Raw genomic sequence first — 21758 nt, forward strand, 5'->3', positions numbered from 1 at the left:
ATAAAAAATTTATTAAATGTTTGTTTTCATTTTCACCATGGATAACAACAAATGGAGATACTCCATCTATAACTTTATTACGATCTGCAGAAAACTGAGCCCACATTGAACATCTGCAGAGTGCATCTTTCAAAGCAGTGCTCCACTACTAAGATTTCATACTGATCACTAAAGAATGGTGGGTTTTGAAGGAGCAATGTACACTCATGCTTCTTAGATGACTCATTGTTCCACTGGGCTGTGTACACATCCTGATGAGCATGTGCTACATGGCCATCTCTGACACTGTCTTAAATATTGGTTCTGTATCTCCATACCCAGCTATGGCTGCCAAGTGACTGAACTGATAGTAAGATTAGCATCTCACACACTTTCATCCCAGTCTGCTTCATATCTGTCCTACTCAAAGTCACACTGTATTAAGGGTTGTTATTTTTAGGTACCCAAAACAACGTTACATAAGCAAACAAGCAGGACCAAGTCACGCATTAGGCGTTGACCTTGCCAGAGAGCCAGACTTCTCAACTGGAACCAGTATGAATGCAAACTATTAGAGAAGCTCCCATGGAAACTTCCACTCTACCACCCACATGGTCACTGCCCAGCCCTACTCCTCACATGGGAGGTAAGCGCGGATCCTGCTTGTTTCAAAATGCTTCTTTTATATCACAGATCAGCTTCAAGAGCCTACTAAGAGGAGCTAATCCTCCACACATGTGCCTCTGGTGAGATGGCAACTGTCCCTGGCTAAAGAATTAACACCCCTTTTAAAGTTATCCTCTTTACTCTGAGCTTCCAACAAACAAATCAAATACAGCATTTAGCAACTGCATGTTTCACACCACCAAAAGCCCTTTCAGATCTTGAAGCTGTACACACTGTCTGCTAGAATAACCTCGGGCGTTCTGCGACAATTGAATTATAACCAGTGACACCCTCTTTCCCATCCCATTGCACTGAGTTACCTCCACTGTCTACAGAAACTACTTCACATGCTTTCAGGCAGGCTGCAATGTGCTGGACAACAGCAGGAACGTATTATTAAATATTTCTTTTATCTTCACTTAAAACAGCCTCAAATTTAACCAGGCCCCAAATATTTTCCGATAGAGTTTTGCAGCCACAAAGGTTCCGAGCCTTGGAGACTAAAGAGGTTTTAGGCGACTGTGGCTCTTCAGTCACGTTTACCCAGCCCCATCAATTTCATCCACAAAATCTTGAAGAAAATACCCAGTCACAAGCCACACAACAAGATGTAATGCACACAATCATCTGTGTCACTGTTTCCTGCCAGGCCTCTGAGATATTATAGTTTTGGCAGCTGACCTTTCACTACAGTTTAGATTTTGTTTGAGGATGTTAGAAATATTTCAGCTTCTGAGTGGTCGCCTGAGACTGGAGAGACTGCAGCCAGTGAGCCGGGTGGTCCTTTCTAGTTAGAGGCTTTTCTGGGCTCTCAGGAACTGACTATGCTAATTCCACCATGTGCTTGAGTAGCCATAGGACCTCATTATTGCAACTTACAGTGTGGTGCAGAGGGATTTCCTTTCTGTATAAATTGAACTGTCACTGACTCTGGAGCCTGCCAGTAAAGAAATATTTGTGTGATTTTTTTAATTATCTTGGTATGACTTTGCTCAATGTTTTAAATGTATGCAGGAAGCATTGTTCTTCCTTCCCTCTGAAAGTTCTGCAAAGAATGAAAGAGTAGCTGGAATGCAGAGATGTGAGGAAATCACAAAGAGTGCTGTATGCGAATCCCTTCAGACAGGGAAATGGTCTGATGGGTTCATGTAAATATTCTACTTATAAAATCTTATAAATCCACCTGGTCATGGCTAGAGTAGTGACTCTAAACTACACTGTGGGTAACACAAGGGGGTTTGAGAGTGGGAGTTCCAGTCCAGGAACCACCACTTAGCTGATAAGCAGTGTTGGATTAATCACTTTCCTCCCCATGTTACTATTTCTGTTTGCAAAATTATTTAAGAGTAGGAAGCTGTACATGAAAAGTCCTTATTATCATTTAAGGATACTCTAGTTTTCATCACTGAACTGCAGGAAGGTTTAAAAATGTGCTGCTGTAATCAGTCAAAACCAGTGTTTTATTGGACAAGGTTGCTTCCACCTGTCACCAACTAAGTCATCTTAGGTATCTGTGGCCAAATTTTAAAAGTATCAAGTTTTTCCAGGCTGTTACATACATGTCCAGAGGGATGCATGAATTGTCTTAGTGTGTTAGTCTGATTAGAAATACAACAAAACAGTGGTGGTAGCTTACACCTCTCTAAGCCCTAATTGGACATGCAGCGAAGACACGCAGTAATGCATTCAGCTTCATTTCACTTATCACACAGCTGTGAAGTCAGGAGGATGCTCCTGAATGGCTGTCTGAATAATGCTTTCAGTGAGAGTCAGATACACAAAACATACAACTGCAGCTGAATCTGGTCCATGTTCAGGTTGGTATGGGATCAGATCTTCTAGAAAAAACAACTTATGCTGAAAATGGTTGACATAGTCAACCTCTGTCAGAATATTGCCCAAGTCACCCACTTTTTTTAGTTAATTCCCAAACTGAAATTTCAATCACAAAGTATAATAAACTAGGCCAGTCACTTAATTGTATTTCAAAGTGGATAACAAGAGAACGTTGTCTGCTTTAGATAAAAACCACAGCCAGCAACCCATAAATCCCTTTGTCCCATCCTGAGAACACTATATAGCACCAGAATACGGCAATGTTTTGGCATCTCTGAAATGGTCTTTACCACAGAGATGACAGATGAGGCACTGCAGAGCAAACATCACTGGACTTGTGGCTACTACACTGAAAAAACACTTGGTAGCACAGCTGTGCTGCCAGGATGGGTGAGCAGGACTGAAAGATGCAGCAAGTTTGAAGATCTTTATCTGCTTGCCCTGCCTTACATTAACTCAGCCCAAATAATGGCTATCAGAAGTTTGTGGCTTTACAGATAACAACCAAGGTTATACAAATAACAATCAGTAATGGCAAGCATGGCAGAAAGCCAACATGCAGAAGCGATGTTGTTGACCTAGCCAGCACACTGTCTTCTCTCCACCTGAGAACAGCCTGGCAGGCCAGTGAGTGCTAAAAATGTTTACAGTCCTCCACAAAAGCAGTACTGACCTTCTCATGTTGAAAAAAAGCCTAGGTAGCTATTTGATCTTCAGACACGATGGCAGCAAGACAAGCTCAATGAGTACTGTTGCATCTGTACTGCTGCATCCAATCCTGAATTCTGGTTGGGATTTTCATTCAGAGTGAGCTGGAACGCTGAGCTGTGTGCTCTCTAGGACAGCAGAAAGTAAATATCAAAAGAAATTGCAAAATTAGACCAGAAGCAAAGACAACACATGGACATGGATGAAGAGTAGGATGTCCAGACCATAGATTATATTTGTAGGAGTGTTACCAGTGAGAGCTGGTTAGAAACTATCCCAGAGGATATCTCTGAGTGATTACTCATTTTCCCTGAAAGTGAAACTTCTCATGGGTGGGTATTTATTTCTTCTGGAGGAACTGGGCCCGTCTCCATCCAGCCTTAGGAATGCCATTTCAGGGGATATCGACTGCGCCTCATGCTGAGGACCCCCATTGTCCCAAAAGCTAAGCAATGCCAGAAGCAAGCTAGCAAGTGAGCTTAAAAGGTCTGCCCTAAGACTCATCTGGGCAGCTCTAGCATCCACAGGGACCAGCATCTGTTGAAAAGACTGGGAGATAAAGGTAGACAAAGAATTGCCAAGTCTAAAGGTTTCCTATTATCGTACATCGTGGGGTTCCTGAAAATAACATTACCTTTAAAAAAGATGTGGCTTTTTTTCCCTGAAATTACCAAATAAGTTGAAGAGCTTATTTTGGAAATCCACAGCAATACCCAGGGGACACGACTTTGACTAATTCCATTCATTGTTCTCAATTCGCACCTTAAGCCTCTAAAGCATGTTATGTTCCTGTTCTCAAATCTCTTGTTCTCTTAACCCAAAATTACTATCTTTCTTATTCTTCTCACCCTCACACACCATTTTCAAAATGTATCATTCCAAATCTGATAAATTTTTGTGAATTGGGAAAAAAAATATTCCACTGTTTTGCAACTTTAGCAGCTACCATGTTGTTGAGTAAAATGGAAACATCAAATACAAAGACCTCAGCTTTTTTCGCTAATTAGGGGACTTTTAATCTTTACCTCAACAAACAAGAGTTGCTAATCTGTCTTTTCTCTTCCAAGGCAGGGAAATGTTTCAACAAGCCAGGAGAAAGATGTATGAATGTTAGAAATAATAAATACTACCAGTTGCAACAAGAATACTATGAGATCTTCAAAGCTAAGGAGGCTTTGTGAGTATTATCTCTGTGTGATACTTGGTTTCACAATGAGTTTCATTTTTCATAATTTGCATTTCCTTCTGTTTCTAGCAGTACTGCTCTCCCATGCTAAATCTGGAGTTATCAGGCAAAGCAGATTCAGTACCAGCTTGTTCCTAAGTTGTGCCATACCAGCTCTTTGCTCTCTAAACTTAGCTTCTATCAAGGGTTTAAAGATGAAAACAAGTATTGTGAATTTCACCAAAAGAGCTTTCTGACACAAAAACCTCTGTCTTGTGTATCTATACCCACTGGCAAACATTTTCATAGTATTTTGAAATCACACTTTAACACCACTGGCAAACATAAAAACAGTCCCGCAGAGCGTGAAGAGAGGTTACGTGGACTCTGGCACCACCTACTGAGAAGTGAATAAAAGTGCCTGGACTACAAGACCAAGAATAGATATATTAATCAAGGAAATACACTCTAATTTCTTCTTGCAGCACGAATATTTCTATTTTCTCATCACCAAGAACACTTTAACTTACATCCTTGAAAAATATTTTCTTAGCTTCTCATTACTGTTGACATTCATCAGAGTGCAATGATATAAGGTAAGAGGATCTTTCCAGTCTGTAAGATAACCAGTACAAATAAACAAAAAGTTGCTTGCGCTGACTTTGCAAGCAATTCTTCACCACACAGACGCTGAGGTGGAACAAGCCATTTCAGTGTAACTGCCAGGAATGTTCTTAGCTGTGCAAAATCCATTAAAATATGAACAGAAAAAAAAATAAGCACCTCACACGAAGACTCAGTTTAGAAAACAGTTTTCTTATTCTTGCCTCTCTAAATGTTTCATCCTTCCTTTCTAGACAGAACACATTCTCCATACATTAACAACCAAATTATAAATAAGGAACTGTGGTTTGTAATTGACATTAAGTTGAAAATGTTTCTAAGTAAAAACTTTACAAATGGTAGCTTTTTACCTGTCTTTTATGGTCACTGAAAACTACCAAAGTTGAGTTTCAGAAATTTTTGCCACTAGTGAAACCAGAGTACTAAGAAAAAAAAACATCCATACTAAAAATATTTTAAAAAAATATTGAAAAAGGCTCCTAAACATTTTCAAGGTAAGAGTTAAGGGGAAAATAGGGAATATTTTACCTGTGTCTGTATGTTTATACAGAACTTGCTTAAAAGAGGAACAGAACTTAAACTGTAATCAAAATGCATAAGGACAGCTAGGAGTTACAGTGAATTCCAAAGATGAAGACAGAGGCTAGTAAGTAAAAAACAGTGCAGAATAATGAGAATTGATCACCTGTACCTTTGAGCAATGAAATGACGACACGGAATACAGTCTTAAACCTGCTGGACATTCAGAAGAACAGAGACATCATGCTTGCAGGGTCTGCTGATTAATGCTCAGCTTGAGCAAAATCTAAGATTTATTGCATTTTGCCTGAAGTGGGTAATAGAATAATCCCTCTAAAAAGCAGTAATTTTTCCATGAAGTTCATAAAGTTAATACACTCCTAACTTCCAAGCAGCAAAAAAGAAACAGTTAAGCATCTACCTGCAGATGTAACTCATGATGCATAAACATCACTTCATAGAAGTTTGTTATTAAAGTGTTGTACAGAAAAGAATAAATATTTTTTAAATAGTTTCTATGTATCCATACCATGACTGGTTAAATTAACATTGATATCCGATTTCACACTTTCTTAAATCACAGTAACTCCACTGTTTGATTAAATACTGTTTTACTTAATGTGGACTAAAATCAAATTGAAACTCAAAGATAGCCTCCTGACTTAAAATCTGTTCATTTTTTTAAGTCTTTCAAGCTGTACTGGCAATATTTCCAATTGCCGGGAAATGGGAGAACAAGCTCCAGATGTACTTCTAAGGCTCGTGATATCAAGGGGAATATGGGTAAAAGGAAAGAAAATTCATGTTGATTGGTGCTGTGTTTGGCGTTTATAGACCATATCCTATAAAATGCACGTAAGACTTGGACAATCAGGCAGAGAGCTGGCACTGGACCATCTAATAACCACTATGAGCAGATGGAGGATACAATCTCTTTCTGTGCTCCAGAATGGAAATTACCAGTATTAAGGTCCTGACAGACCAAGAAGAAAGCAAAGCGTCCTCTTCTACTGGGCTGTGTTCTTCTAATTTTTCATACCTAAACCAGATCAAAAGGGCATACAATAATGACCATAGACCCTAGGGTTGGATTTATAAGTGTACAAAGATGTAGGTTAGACAAAATGACCAACAACGTGACATTTAATTAGTTTACGCAAAAAGAAACCGAAAGAGAAAAAATTTAAAAGTAGCATTTGGACAAAATATGGCAATCATAAATTCTGCCTGAGCCAATGATAATGTCAATAAAGAAATCTGAGCTCATAGTGTCTTTCAAAACAACACAAAGCAAGATGCAATAGCCTCTAATCTAATAATATCAAATCTATCAAAATTCTTCAGATTATGCACTTAACAAGTATCACTTGCAACTGTTACCACACCTCCAGACATTCTTAGTAGGAGAAAGCCCTGAACAGATTTCTTTTGAGAAGAAGAAAATACCAAAAACTGAGATCGTCACTAAGAATGCTGCGTAAAGCAAAGGCAAAAATCATATTGTTGCACTGACATGTGGGCTCTTAAGATCCCAAAAGATGGTGCAAAGTAGAACCATCTCATTCCAGCCCAGAGTGTCCAGAAAAAGTAACTTTTAAAGACATCTAACATGCTGCAACAGCACCTTGATGTCTGATCATCAGGCTGCTCCTAAGATCTAATCACAAACTGTCAACACATAAATGCTACCTGCCCAAAACGCTGTGGTGTGAGTCAGTCACCAGTGTTTTAAGAATGGTTGTAGAAAGAAGTATTACTACTATAATCATCTCATAAGGAGACTGAACTACAAGGACATTTTGCTTATTAGAATATGTAGTTATTATATTTGAATATGCAATGGACACTGGTGATCAAGGTACACCTGAAATGACTAACTCGTGTGTCTGTTCCTGATTTGATGCCTCCTCCATCAAGAACACTCATATCAAATTTATTCTAACATTGCTGACCTCTTAGCCACACATGATCAGGACAGTTCTAGGGGAAGGGAAGATCACCATGAACCTTTCAAAAGGCTTCAACTAAAACTGCCAAAGACCAAGCTCTTTTTCCCGAAAGTGCTCTTGAAGACTAGAATGAACCTTTTCTGACCTGTCAGAACGCCAGTTAACTACCCCATGGAGGATGCGCACCAACATGGAGAGGTCAGCCACACTGCAGCACACATCACAATATTCTGCATATTGAGTCCTATCAAAAAGGTAGAGGAATATGCCAAGCTTCAGTTTCAACAGAAATTTTGAACTCTGAATTACCTGCATTTTCTTTATAGGCCCTAGGTAATACTACAGTTCAGAAATGTAAAATTATTAACTCCTAACCCAAACATGCCTATAGCAGTCCTAAATTTGGTTCCAAGTCACATAATCAACTGTTTGGCGGGAAGCTTTCAAATCCATCAACATCGGTATAGGGCAAATTCAATCCTGGTGTTAGTGGATGCATCTTGGCAAAAGTCAATACAGTCACAAAAGATCTGACAGGATAGCCCTTCTCAGATGGTTGGAATCTGCATGACACATGCTATTTAAACCTCTTAGTGCCAAAAGAACAAAGGTACAGTGTTTCTCTTGTGAGGAATCCCTCAATTTATTTTGAAATAGCAGATAAATAAAACTAACAAAACCAGATACCATAAAAGAACGCTTAAAGTGTAATTCAGAACAACCAAACGACACCAGAAAAAGCAACAAACAGCAAAAAAGCTCAAGGAAAAAGTGTATCCACAGAAGTCAGTTTATATAGTTCAGCTTTCTAAACTGTCCTCTTGTCTGTGGCCTCCTACACTTCAGATAGCTGGACACTGCATAATGGCCAAAAAGTCAAAGGATTTAAGCTGTATTGGAGAGAGATAAATGAAATTCAAAGAGGAGGAGCCATGCTCTTCCACTAAGACTGTTGATTTCGGCAGAAAGCAGCATCTCAAGCCTCTTTGCCAATGGGTCTGCATAACACATGGAGAGACATCAGCTCTTAAAGCAGGTCACTGTCTCACAATTTTCACAGCTTCTCCGCACAACGTTGTCTGAGAGCCACGCGTAGACTCAGCTTCTCATGAAATGCAAGCCAGTAAGTCCTGGAGCAGAGTCAACCCAGCCACAACAGACCAGAACTTGGACTCCAGTCCTTCACATGGCTTTTCAATCTTTGTTTTTCACCTGGCCATGACAACAAAATGGCCTTTTTGCTGGGTGTGCAACTTACACTTCCAATATTATCCTCAGTGGATTACAGAGTTGAGAAAACTGTGATTCCTTTTTCATTAATGAAATGATTCTCAGGCTGGATTGTAGTCATACAATACATTTCAGACATTCTTCTTCCCTGAATTAATGCACATGGGACTCCTAATGTAGTACTTTTGACATAAGAGGTCTTTTTTGATTGTACACTTCATGTTACACAGTTTCACTAGAAACACCAATGGAAGCATTAGAATTCTCTATTCGTATTTTTAAGTTTCACTTTGAACCATCTGGGAATCTCATCCAGGGATGAAGTAAATTACAGGTCTCCAATAAATTTTCAGGACACTGTCTACTACTTAGACTACACAAAAAACATACTTTAAAAATATAATCTAGACATTTAAAATTTGAAAACAATGTTATCACAACATATACAGTAAGATAATGGAAGAAGGAGGGCACATATTTGATACTGATGTGTACTTAGAAAGAATTACACTTCCATCCACAATCAGATACTGCCTTAGCAATACTGTGCAAAGAATAAGGCCAGATGGGACATACTGGTCCAATATCTCTTAGGGAGTAAAGGTGTTTGTTTTGGCTTCAGTTAGAGCAGAAAAATAGCATGAGAATGGCTCTGAGAAACAAGGGAGTTGTTGGTTGAAGACAAGTTACTTTATCTTGAAAGCAAGCAAACAGTGTGGTCTGCCAGTACAGCAGCCCTTAGTGTAAGACACCGATTTCTTTTGTAATTTTATGGGTTTAAGAACTAAGAGTTCTTACCCAAGTTAGTCTGAAACATGACAAACATACAAAGCCTGTCGTATTTTCTAACTCGATAGAAGAACTGCTTGGATAAAGTATTATACCATACTCTTCAGTGCTGCCAGGGACCTAGACCTGACCGAATGATCACTACTTGTGATGTCAAATTTGCATTCTTCATTAAGAACAAGTATACTAATTAAGTACATTAACTTTAGTGTACAGTTTTGTTTGCGGTAACTTAGTACCATAAGTAGTAAGTTCTGTTCCACACAGCATGGCAGACGCTAACAAAAAAAAAACAGAGAGGGGAAGTCCATGCCCTGTTAGCAAATTACAGTGGGGCCCAGTGGGGACCATACAGTGAAAAAGGATGGAAGTTTGGAATGGCTCAAATACTTGGAGGGGAGAGGAGGGGAATTGAAAACTGGGAGTAATGTGAGATAGCAAATCTTGCCAAAATATTTATGTGTCTCTGACCCAGGCAGGTTAGATCTTCAGATAAGAATCTGTTTGTAACAGGGGCAGCTAATAAAAAGTAAAATTTATGGCTTTCTCATCATAAACGCTGCCCCAGATGTTCAACCACAATGCGCATAGGTTAACCACCTAACCAAATGCAAGGAAGATCAATAAAAGAACATCAGAGTATCCTTTTACCAGTAAAGGCAGAATATTTGACTAAAGAGCAAACAGTATATGGTATCCCAATTGACTCCTTAAAGCTCTTGCCATAAAATTATTGAGGGTGTTAATATAAGAACTGCAATATGAAGATCAAAGGCCGTATTTTTCACTCTTCTCTTTTACAATGCGAGAAACAGAGCGGTTCTTAAAACATGGGCAGGACTGCTACCATCCCAGACAGGTTATGAGAAGTTTGCATAATAAGATAAAACCGCTAAAGCACCAAACGTAGAATCATATTGCTCTTTTATTTGATTATATGCAATTTCACATGGATTTTGATCTATACTCCAGCAAAGATTCTACTTCTGACTTTCTGCACAAAGAATAACATTGGAACTACCAATGCATCACACCACAAAGTGCCATCAGCCGGTTTTGAGGAAGGCATTCCTGCATTATGTATAAATCTGATCAATCACCATGCACCCGTCATATTCTACAGCCAAGAGCATCCAGAGCTCTAACTACTGAAACGAAAGATTTCCCTTGCTCTTTGCTGAATAAGTCTAAAAAACCTCAGTCTTAGCTCAAAATGCCTGTGGTCAGTTGCAAACAAGCTTTCTGCTATTATTCATAAATTCCAGGGCTACATTAACATACATGATTACGCTAATCCTCATGACAAACAGCAAAAAAGTCTTAACAGAACAGCTTTCAGCTAGAAACTCAGCATCCTGCAGGAATATAATTAGTAGCAACACTGCACACGACATTTCTTATCCAGTGAAAATAACCACTAACATAGAGCTTGGCCCTCACTTATTTGGAGAACTAACTCCACAGACAGCACCTGCATCTTCGTTCCAACACCCACCCTCCTTCCCTCCCTCCCTTCCTTCCCTTCCTTCCTTCCTTCCTCTCATTGGCAAAAAAGCCAAATTTGCCCAGGTAGAAGAGATTTTCTATGATTTTGACAGCAGATCTTTGCTTCTGGAATAATGTAATTTTATTACAATTATCCCTTTACAAAAGAGAGTACAGGACAAAGGGGAAGACAGCTGAAGCATACAAAGGACCTGAGAAGAGCCTGCTTTGTGTGAAGGGTTATATTGTAGGAACTCAGTAGTCCACCACACTGGTTTTACTCCTAAAACGCTTTGTTCATTTTGTTACAGTTTCAGCCTCTCTGCTAAACACCACTGCTGTGCCTGTCTCCACTAGCCTTCATTTCTGGATCAAAACTTATTTCTCTTCCTTGAAGAATACAGCTCTTTATTATGTCATTTGTAACAACGGTGCTGTTAGGCTAAGGTAAATTTAGTCCAAATTTCGCTTCTTTTCACGTTCCATTTTTGCTCAAATGAAGTAGATGAGAAAAATACAGAAACTTCAATGGGAATAATCTTGTGCAGATGGAGAAAACCCAGATGCATTAAGTAGAGCAGCTCTTTGTCAGTCAAAGGAGTCCAAAGGACAGATGTGTTGTTTGTTGATCACTCAGGAAACCCTTGTGATTAGGAACTCCTAGACCTTGAAAAGGCCAGCCAACTAAAAAAGATGCACTGTAATACAGCACTCGTAGTACTCCATTTGGGAGAATAAGAGGGTTCCTTGGCCAGAAGTAAGTAAGAACAATGTAAATAACGTTATTATACATAAAAATCAGAGTGCATGCTCTGGAGGATGGGGAGATTTTAGTTCTATAAATCAGCTAGGTAGATCTGGCAAAGTTCATTGTCCAACTGGCTTACAAATTTAACCAGAAGACTAGTGCAGACATTCCTTTAAGAGGCTTAAGGTAAAACAGAGGTAGATTCAAGCCAATGAATTAAAACACTATGAAAGGCAAGAGAAAGCCATAAAGAACTTGAAAGCAACACACTGTGTCCCCCACAGCGTATTCCCCAACTGTACAGTGTGTAAAGGTGGAGGAAAAGCAGAGAGTATCCAATGAGAGCTAACATAAATAAAAGCATATTCATATGGAATATAGAAAGAGCTCAGCATGCACTGAATTTTTGCATGGGTGAAAATAAAGCTATACATTTCATATAATTCATGTGATACCCTAGGATTTGTAACTCCCGTTGCATTTAATCAACATCGTAAATAGTAAAAAATTACTATCAATAATTATTTACATTACTTAGGACCTGATCCAAAATCAGGAACTACAGTTGCTAAACAAAGATGAAGTATACAGCTGCTGCCCCAAACATGGACAAATAGATAATACTACCAAAAAAAAAACCCCAAAAAAACCCAAAAAACCCTAAGATTAGTTGACAGTATAATCAATCATTTCAGCACATCATCTGCATACTTGCTTTCAATATTTCTGTAAACCTCATGACTGAACAGAAATATTAGAGGCTGAAGAACAGTTTTGAAGTGGCTTTGCTACCTCATGGAGAGATCCTTCAAAACATGAAGGACAACTCAGAAGAAAGCACAAGATACTTCTTTGGAAATATGTGTAACGGGAAGATGCTCTAACAGGCAGTTTGGTAAAAGCAGAAGATGAGTGATAGAGCAGCATGGCACATACAGTAACTGCAGCAGGGGAGAGAAACAGAGCTGTTGAGCCAAGCTGATTGGTAAAGCATTTGAGAATGGAAGCTAAAGGAGAATGACAAAGATTTGAGTCTGGACTAAAAGAGATAACTGAATGTCCTTGTTGAGAGATTATCTAAAGTTAAGACACAGAAGGAAGAAAAGCAGGAAACTGAGGGACAAAACTCCCACAGAAAAGGAGGAGGGAACTGGCACATAAGATGTGCTGAGGGAATAAATAGGGATGTAGAACAGAAAACAGGAGAAGGCAGAGGCGCAGCAGCCAGATCAGACATGATTTCAAGCAGACAAGTGCTGTAGGATAGGTCAAAGGGACTCTGATCAGAGACACCCCTAACTCTGGATATTCAGTCATGCTGAGTTATGAAGCAGCTGCAACAGCCAGTAAGTCTTGGCTCAAATAAGCACCATATTTAAGTAATGAGACTCACTGGAACAAAATGGTACTGCGCAGCAAAATCACCTCTTTTTTTGTTACTTTTAGGTATAAGAACGGAACACTGAACAGCTTTATGGCCCATTGGTGGGAGAACATCGCAAATGAAATGACATGTATACAGTAGGACCCTAGTTGGCAAAAAAATCCCATGATTAAAAAAATCTTTGTACTGAGTTTAATAACTTTTTTTCACTCCAGCTAAGCAATGAGCCCTGGAAATAAACAGGTGAACACACCCCTGATTGTGCCATTGGTAAATCCACGCGCAAGCCAGGCATCGTTTTCTTCTACCCTTCACTACAGATCAGAGTTAACTACTTACCGCAGGTTTTATTTGTCTTGTTTATGCTTCATGTCATGCCTAAAATGTTTCCTCAGTGTCTTAATCAATTTGCCTCCCTACTGGTTGCTGCCTCCCTTTTAGAAATTTCTGTACATATCTTGTTAGCAAAAACAATAAGAGAGAACAGCTAACAGTAACAGAAAAACAGCTGGGAAGTTTCCTCCTCTCTAAAAACACTACAATAAGAATAAGCTCACTGTAGCATGTTACTGTAGCTTATGAGAATGCTCATTGAACATTGCATCTAAGGGATAAGAGTGGTCCGAGCAATCAGAATTTGCAGTCTTAGCCATTTATTACATCAAATCCAGTCATATATGAAACGCTTAGAACAATGTTACAACAGTTTGTATCTAGCAAGACCAATGTTCTCTCATTATGCATGCTAAATATCCTGGATAATTCAGCACACTATTTTCTTGGTTTGATTCTTCAGGATAAGCAAGATTAAACTCTCACTGTTTAGTACGATACATGGCTCATACTTACAATCCTCCTATCTCAGCTATCTTGAGCTAAGAGTAACTGAACAAAGAGTAGGGAGGTAAAGAAATTCAAATTCTGTTGAAAAAAATTCTACCTCCACTCCCCCAAAAATTCCACTTCCACCTCCACCTCCAAACACCTTCACACATCCTGGGTCCTAGGGCAGTTTTGTGAAAAATGTACACTTTTTTGTGTGTGTGTGTTTCCATACACACTTGAGGTGTTGGGACAGAATAATGTTTACAGCAGTAGTGTAACACAAAAAAACCACTGTGTTTGTAGTTACAAAATTACATCACCTACCATGTCATCCTGGATACCCTTTATCATTTTTGAAATTGCGAAAGAGCCACAAGTTACATAACAGATTCTGCACTTCATGCTTAGCAAATCCAAGACCAGCTCTTGAGCCAAGGGAAATTGGGGTTTCACACACCAATGTTTGCCCAGAACAAATAAGCAGTTGGCCCACAGTCAGGTCTGATGAGGCAGGCCCTCTCCAGATAATATAATGAATAAATCCAAAATGAACAGAAAGATTTTTCCATTTAGTGATCCACATTCTGACATTGAGTTTTTATCTAACACATAATTCAAGTGCAGATCAAGTTTTAAGGAAGGAAGTAAAAGTTATTAGGTGTGTATCAAGAATTAAAGAAGAAAGCAAAGTTTTTTGATCACACAATTAATTTCTTGCTAATTCATTCCAACATTCAGATCCTCATCACTTCAGGCATAGCCTACATTAACAGTACAAATTCAAGAAAGAAATTCATGTCAGACAAGTATCATCTGCCAGGAACACAGAGTTTTTCTTTAGTATGCATAGATTTTCATGAATCAACTAACAACTGTGGTGGACAGCAAGCAATAACAGGGACAGGCCAGCACTACAGTAAAATATGTGGACACATCAATTTATATAAACCAGCATTTGCTCATTATTCTTGGTTTTGAGGAGCAGTGTTGCCAGCTGTCACAAAATACATAAGCAGCTCATAATCTGTAATAGGTCCTTAGACAGCTGCAAGACCATAAGGAACTAACTTTTCTTCTTCAAAAGCCTTCCTGAAACATGTTATTTAGTTCCCAAATGAACAGCTATTGCAGAAACTTTATACTGAAAATACAGAGGAAAAAGTAAATTTCTGTATTAAATTAAATGTGTTTGTAGAGTAGCCCAGCCAGTTAATTCTGGGCATCTTGTCCTAAAAGGCAGGAACCGATATAAGATACATAGACTCAGTGTAAATGAAGTCGATTTGTTTACTTGAGCAGTTTAATTTGTGAAATTAAACTAGGTGAGCTGATTTCACCACATAAGGGTCTAGCTCTGAGCCCCTTCACAACTTGTCACTCTTACCAGGTTAACTTAAAATGAGGAAAGTTGTACCAGTTAGGCAAAGACTACTGCTCCATAAGGGCAGAAAGGTTAGACTTGGATAAAAACTAAGCAACAGTAAACAAACATTAAGTCTTCATACTCTTCACGCCACTGTTACTTCTTGCCCCAGGCCAGATTTCATTCCTCTCTACTACGTGACTTCAGAAGCCGTGGAGTTGCGACAGTTTGTAAGCACAAAGGACAATTTATGCCAGATGGGGAAAAAGGCTCACGGATAAGCAAAGTCCAGAGGAAGACAAAAGGAAGCAAGGCTCTGTGTGGCACACGCATACTCTACAACAGAAAAGGATCAGAATTTACATTCATCACAAAGTGCAGAAACAAGGCAAGTTTCAACCTATGGAATCTACATAAAGACTGCCCTACTGACTCAGAAAAAGGGGTCCATACCATCCAGTATGCTAACCTGGGCAGCCACTGAAAGACAGCAGGTAAACCTAGCCAGTTTTTATGGCCCACATAGTATCATACAGAATGGCTGAGATTGGAAGGAACCTCTTGAGACGATCCTTGCCCAACCCTCCTCCTCAAGCACCTGCACTGCTGACCTCAAGCAGGCTGCCCAGGACTAGGTCCAGACAGCTTCTGAATATCTCCAAGGACAGAGACTCTACAACACTCCAAGCAATTTATTCCAGAGTTCGACCACACTCACATTAAAAAGTTTTTTCGTATATTTAAATGGAAACTCATGCGTTTTAATTCAAGCCTATTGCCTCTTGTCCTGTCAGGAGACACTAGTGAGAATTGTCTGGCTCTATCTTCCTCACTTCCTCTCATCACATATTGATACATGTGTGTGAAACCCCCTGATCCTTCTCACCCATGCCGAACAGTTGCATCTCTCTCATCCTCTCTACACGTAAGAAATGCTCCAGTCCCTCACCTATCTTTGTAGCCCTTCACTGGACTTGCTGCAATGAGCCCATGTCAGAAATGGATTGGGAAACCCAGACCGGGACCCAGCACTTCACTTTTGTGAGGTCCCTACATATTTCTGCTATGCCAGCATGGCATTTTTCAACCTAAGCAGCCTGGTAGCAGCTGCAGACTTGAAAATCACACTGTTACAGCTGCTTCTGCACAGTGTCCGTGAAGACATGGAATAAATGTTTTGTTAGCACTTCTAATCGTCAAAGTAATCACTGAATCTTATTCTATGCTTACTACCCTTTGCCACCTTTCAGTGCACAAGAGGACTCTTTAAGCAGTCACACGGAGACTTACATGTTTTTAATAAACTTTGGTATGAGAGGCAGCCAAAAGCTTCTTTAAAATCCAGTAGGCCCACTAGATTCACTTTCAACCACGTGTTTTTACATCCTTGAAGAACTCCAACAAACTAAAAGTCAGGCTTTCCCTTTAAAGATGCCATGCTAACCTTAGCCAAACGGACTGCTTTCCATCCATTCAGAAATCTTTTTTTATTACAGTCTCCCATCTTGCAGGGAAGAAAGTCAGACTCAGTGGTCTGTAATTCCCAGGATCTCACATAGTGCACTTTCCTAGGTGGGGTTTACAGTGACAATCCACAGACCCCTGGCAGTCATTCTTTACTAAGCAGTGACAGGTCAGAAAACTTCATCACCAACTCTGTAATTTCACATTATATATGAACAGATTTTCTAATGTTAAATTCCAGAGACAAAAATCAGTTCATCCGTGTCTTACTTTAAATTCCTTAAGAAAATAATTTTCAGAAGTGCTGAAAACCAAGACTTTTTGGTTTCTAACGAGATCAAACTTAACTTAAAGTACTTATTATCACTCACAAGGTCATGGCTGAAGAAAAAGCTACTTTCCAGAGTCGTTCCAGCTTCCTGCCTTCTCATAACTATACTAAGCACCAAATGAAGGCCCCTAACAGTCATGGCATGAAAAAAAATAGCAAACACAGGAAGATCATAGAAATATTCAGACTATGCAACAGAGCTGTTCAGAGTTGGTGTTCTTCCTTTGCAAGAGCTTGTGCAAACATTCTGTTCAGTTTCGTATCTGTGGGAGTTTGCAACCCCCACATCTAATTTTCAGATAAAAACTCACAAGAACCCTTATTCGTACAATAAACATCCCCAGTTACATCTCACCTAAATTTTCCATGGTGCTGAGTTTAATAAAAGCTGGATTTAGCACCATTATTTGGATAAGACTTACTAAAAGGTTTCTGATTTAAAAAAAAATCCTCTTTTTCATTTGCACTGAGAGGCACGGAGTTTGGTGCCTTATTACACTACACATTACAATAGTTCTAAAAAAGATAACTTGAAGACTAGCTCAGCAACTCCAGCATATGTACCCATCCTTTTGCAAGGGAGAAAAAACCACTGTTGATACTTAATGCCTTAAATGTGTTGTAGCAAATGAAATAATTCTCGTAAAATACAACACAATGTTCAAAAAGATTTTGTTTTCATGAAAAAATTCTAGGTTCTGGCCAATATATATCAAAACAAATTTATCTGCAATGTCAACCCATTACTACTGTGCCACATATGATGTTTTTTTCTTACAGCAGTAGATATTCTTCAAATACTTGAATTAAGGCAGAGTTTATAGGTGCTAACGTTCAGATTTCTAATAATTATACCATTATTGAAGCTGAGGGCTTAGCATTTTAACTTGTTATCAACATGCTATCACACTTGTGATCCGACCAAAGTAATCAATTACCAAAGAAATCCGAGAACTATCAGTAGCTTGCTCACTCAGAATTATCCTTACTATCATGCAGTGCAGGAAAAAAAAAGTTTTCTACCATTATTATGAAACTGAAAGGTCCTTTTCCTGTGTTACAAGTGCTATAGAAGGGCTTATGGCTTATTTACGAAAGCATGCACATCACAGGAAGCTGTTTCATGACAAGTATCACTGTTGAAAGACTTGGTTTCCTCACGTTTGAACAATGTGTTTTCTCTAAAGCTATAGCTCCCAGCTTTTCAGCTTTCTAAGTACAGTAGGAAACACTGTATTGTGTTTCTCTCACCAGAGCCTGCTAATGGAGCTCTGTCATGCTTCCTTGCTGAAGTCTGCACTGCCTTAGGCTAATTTGGAAGGCCATCTGGAAATTACAACTGATTAATTAGCTGTGAGCCTATGATGTGAAGAGGGCAGATGGAAGAGCACAGCATTTCCTTGCTCTCTGCCCTGCAAGAGCTAATAGTCCAATATCCAATCCACATGAAGGTCCCAGTCTGTCCAGGTGCATTTAGAAAGATTCAGATAAGTCTGCCACACTGTCTTTCCTCAGCTGCTTTTTCTCCCAGCTCTGGTCACTGGAGATACCAGTGCTGACAAAGGTATGTCTAGAGACGTGACAAGAGAGAGCTAACTACAGAGCATTTTCAGCAGAAGTTCTACCTTGCAGTCCACAGAACTTAGGCAAAACCAGCTTGGTTTTACATTTATCCCTCCTAGACGTATTCCCAAATGGAAAAGTTGTGATATTACAAACCTAAATTTTGTCTAATAGAAAAAAAGGCATTGGAGAATCATCTTGGACTCTGTATGTACATACCGGACTCACTTGCACACGTCACACGTACATTCCTATTTACTGCCCATGATATTCTGGCCAGAGATATGCAAGCCCTTCACCAACACCCTGGCTTTGTAAGCATCATAACATAAGTAGAAAGAAGCTGTTTTGGACTGAGAAGGAGGAGAAAGTTTTATCTCCCCACTGAGCCTCCCATGCGCCTTCTCTCTACACATTCAAAGTGGGAAGGACAAGATGAAATGAATACCAAGTTATTCTTCATATTTCTGAGAACAAAGGCTTCCTCTCTAATGCTTTGGATTGTTATCATAGTGGTCAGCTTGAGTTTAAAAAGTCAAGAGAGTTAGCTGATCCTTTTGGCCTAAAAGCTGTGTGAATAATGTTAATAAAAATAATATCAGAAAGATTGGAGATTAAAAAAAAAATCGCTCTATTTTTCATTCTCTGGTAGAAAGTGAGAAGGTCTGAAGACTAATACAGCACATGATAGAAATAGTAAAGATATTATTGCTCTTGACAAGGTAATTACACTTTGGAGCTCCAATCACATGCCAGCACCACATTCTGCAAGGTCTTATGCATCAGAGGAATACCTGATATGAGTACTACAGCAAAGTGAGAGAGGCAGACATTATTCATTCCAAGTTATAGCTATGTATGAACAAGAAGTAACCAAGTAGCTCTTCATTTCTTAGCTGATGCAATATAACACTCTCATTGCTATCCTAACGAAGGAAGTTCAAGTTAGCTTACAAAGCATATTTACACAAAAAGCAAATTATTCTGTCATTCGCTCCTTACTATTTTGTCAGCTACTTTTACTTGTAAATTAGGACAGACAAGCAAAGGGGCATCTTCTTTGATAAACAGCTTTTTCTGCACAAACGAACTTGGTTGTAACTAATTACTTAAGATGCAGAGTTATGCACATTTGCAATTAATGTTGAGACTGAATTTAAGACTGAAGTTCTTCAATAAACATGTTTACGCATATTTCATTATACTTGGATTAAAATCACTTTTTTGGCCCAGATTAAAATATAAGGCTCAGTATTTGTTTATCAAATCCTTTTTCTCTCTTTAAGTTTCTTAAGTGTCCATGTTTGCTGACATGTTTCGACACACTAAACTCTTGACTAGAAAGAAAGCTATCTGATTTCCATTTCAAAAAAAAAGTCCTCGCTTCCGTGCTGAAAGCTGAAAACAGAGACAATTTCTACCTATTTTACTCTGCCATACTTACTGGCATCAGCCTTGCCATCTTCAGCTTGCCAACCAGCCCACTGACCAGCTATTTTAAACCAAATGGTAAATATTCCAGGAGCAGCCTGGAATCCAAAGGAATGAAGAACCAATACATCTAGTTTGCAAAAACATTCCAGTTCACCATTATTTTCCAAGTGGATAAGTCTGAAGATCTTCATTGTTTTTCCCGTTACGATAAATGACATATGGGCTCAAATATGAGTCCATACATTAAAGCACTTCAGCTCTTTACTTGTCCACAAGGTGAGAAGTTCAAGGCTCCTGGTATTAGCTAATAGTAATATACATGTATGTATAATCTTATTCACCTTCCCCTCCTACTCTTCTTTCCTCTTTTTCCTTCTCTAAACCATTTCAATGCCCATGTCTTGACATATTGAACTCCACAAGTTAGGCTGCTTTTGATTTGCGAGGAGAGTCACAATAGTTAATTACAGAGCATGGTCTTCTGTGACTCAAACATTTTGCATTTATAGGCTCTTGATACAGTCCAGAGCAAGAGGCTAACCCATATTTAATTTGTCCAACACGTTTCTGGTTAAAGTTCCATCAAATGGGTGACTGGAATCCCTCCGATTCAGCTGGAAAAGTCACTTTGAAGGAGGCGTTTATTAGCAACATTTGCCTCAGTCACACCAGGAGGCCCCGAGGGTCTGGGGAAAATCAGTGGTTGCTTATAACAGTCAAACCCAGCTATTCCCCACAGGATAATGTGTCAATAATAGGTTAGATACCATTATTTGGAATTGATTTTACAGCGGGTATAAAATTAAAGAAAATGAGGCCGTTCCTTTAGGCAGCAAAGGTCTGTGCTTTGAAATGCCCTGCAGGCTGGCCCCTGCCGCCCCAGGCGCAGGCAGCCTGGAGAGGCTGCAGCAGCGCTCACCTCCCAGCCTGTGTGCCCAGCACCGCACAGCTGTGCCCCACGGAGCACAGGAACAGAGCTGAGGGCCCACAGCGCTCCGCACAATTACTGCAACAGGCTGTAGCTCATTCCTCCAGTGTGACAGGAAAAAGGCACAAAACCCAGATGCCTTCGCTTTCTTCTATCTTTATGTTTGCTGAAGCAATTTTTGTGAGTGCATAATCCTCTTTGCAGCCCAACATTCACACAGAAATTCAATGTGCACGTGGTTTTGACTGAAAAAGTCCTAAGCCAGAATATCATTAGCTGACAGTCTCTTCAAGTGATATATGATTCAGTAGTTAATTCTGAGGGTTTTCTGCATTAAAATGAGAAACAGTTTCAGCAGCATTGTGGAACACTGTGTTGGGCATCCTGTAACTACGAGTATTTCTCTTTTCTTGCAAGACACTCTGGAACACCTTTGCAGAGACAGCCACAAGTTCCTTTAGCAGGAGGAGGACTGTCAGGCTGCTGCATCTCAAGGAAAAGATATTCTGTAGTCTTTTACGGGGTTTTAATCTCCGCACTGTCCTGAAGGAGGAGACCGCTCACTAAGAGAGTCCTGCTGCATCAGACAGACTGTATTATTATTGTGAATGTGATTAAATTATTCTTTGCAGAACACAGCAAAGACCATCCTTAAAAATCCACAGAATACGAATGACCTTAAAAAACAGCTGCATTAAACAAAAATGTGAATACGTATTCTCTCTTTAGCATCCCAGTCAGGCGTGGTAACAGAAAGTTCCTCTTGTT

General features: G+C 39.4%; 2 long non-coding RNA genes across 9 annotated transcripts in view; one reads left to right on the plus strand and one right to left on the minus strand.

Moving 5' to 3' along the window:
- LOC128851973 (uncharacterized) overlaps positions 1-21758 on the minus strand; it is a 121654-nt gene that overhangs the window by 79723 nt on the left and 20173 nt on the right. For 7 of the 8 annotated variants that reach the window (XR_008449542.1, XR_008449544.1, XR_008449543.1 and 4 more), the window contains exon 4: positions 3155-3317. The exons of the other annotated variant lie outside the window; for it this stretch is intronic. This is a non-coding gene — a long non-coding RNA (uncharacterized LOC128851973). The remainder of the gene's footprint in view (positions 1-3154; positions 3318-21758) is intronic. 8 annotated transcript variants of the gene reach the window in all.
- Positions 500-13352, plus strand: LOC128851974 (uncharacterized). Its single transcript, XR_008449545.1, has 4 exons — positions 500-625; positions 4257-4366; positions 11262-11397; positions 13145-13352. It is a non-coding gene; the product is annotated as an uncharacterized LOC128851974 (long non-coding RNA).

This window comes from Cuculus canorus, chromosome 4 (genome assembly GCF_017976375.1).
Source record: "Cuculus canorus isolate bCucCan1 chromosome 4, bCucCan1.pri, whole genome shotgun sequence".
Lineage (NCBI taxonomy): Eukaryota > Metazoa > Chordata > Aves > Cuculiformes > Cuculidae > Cuculus > Cuculus canorus.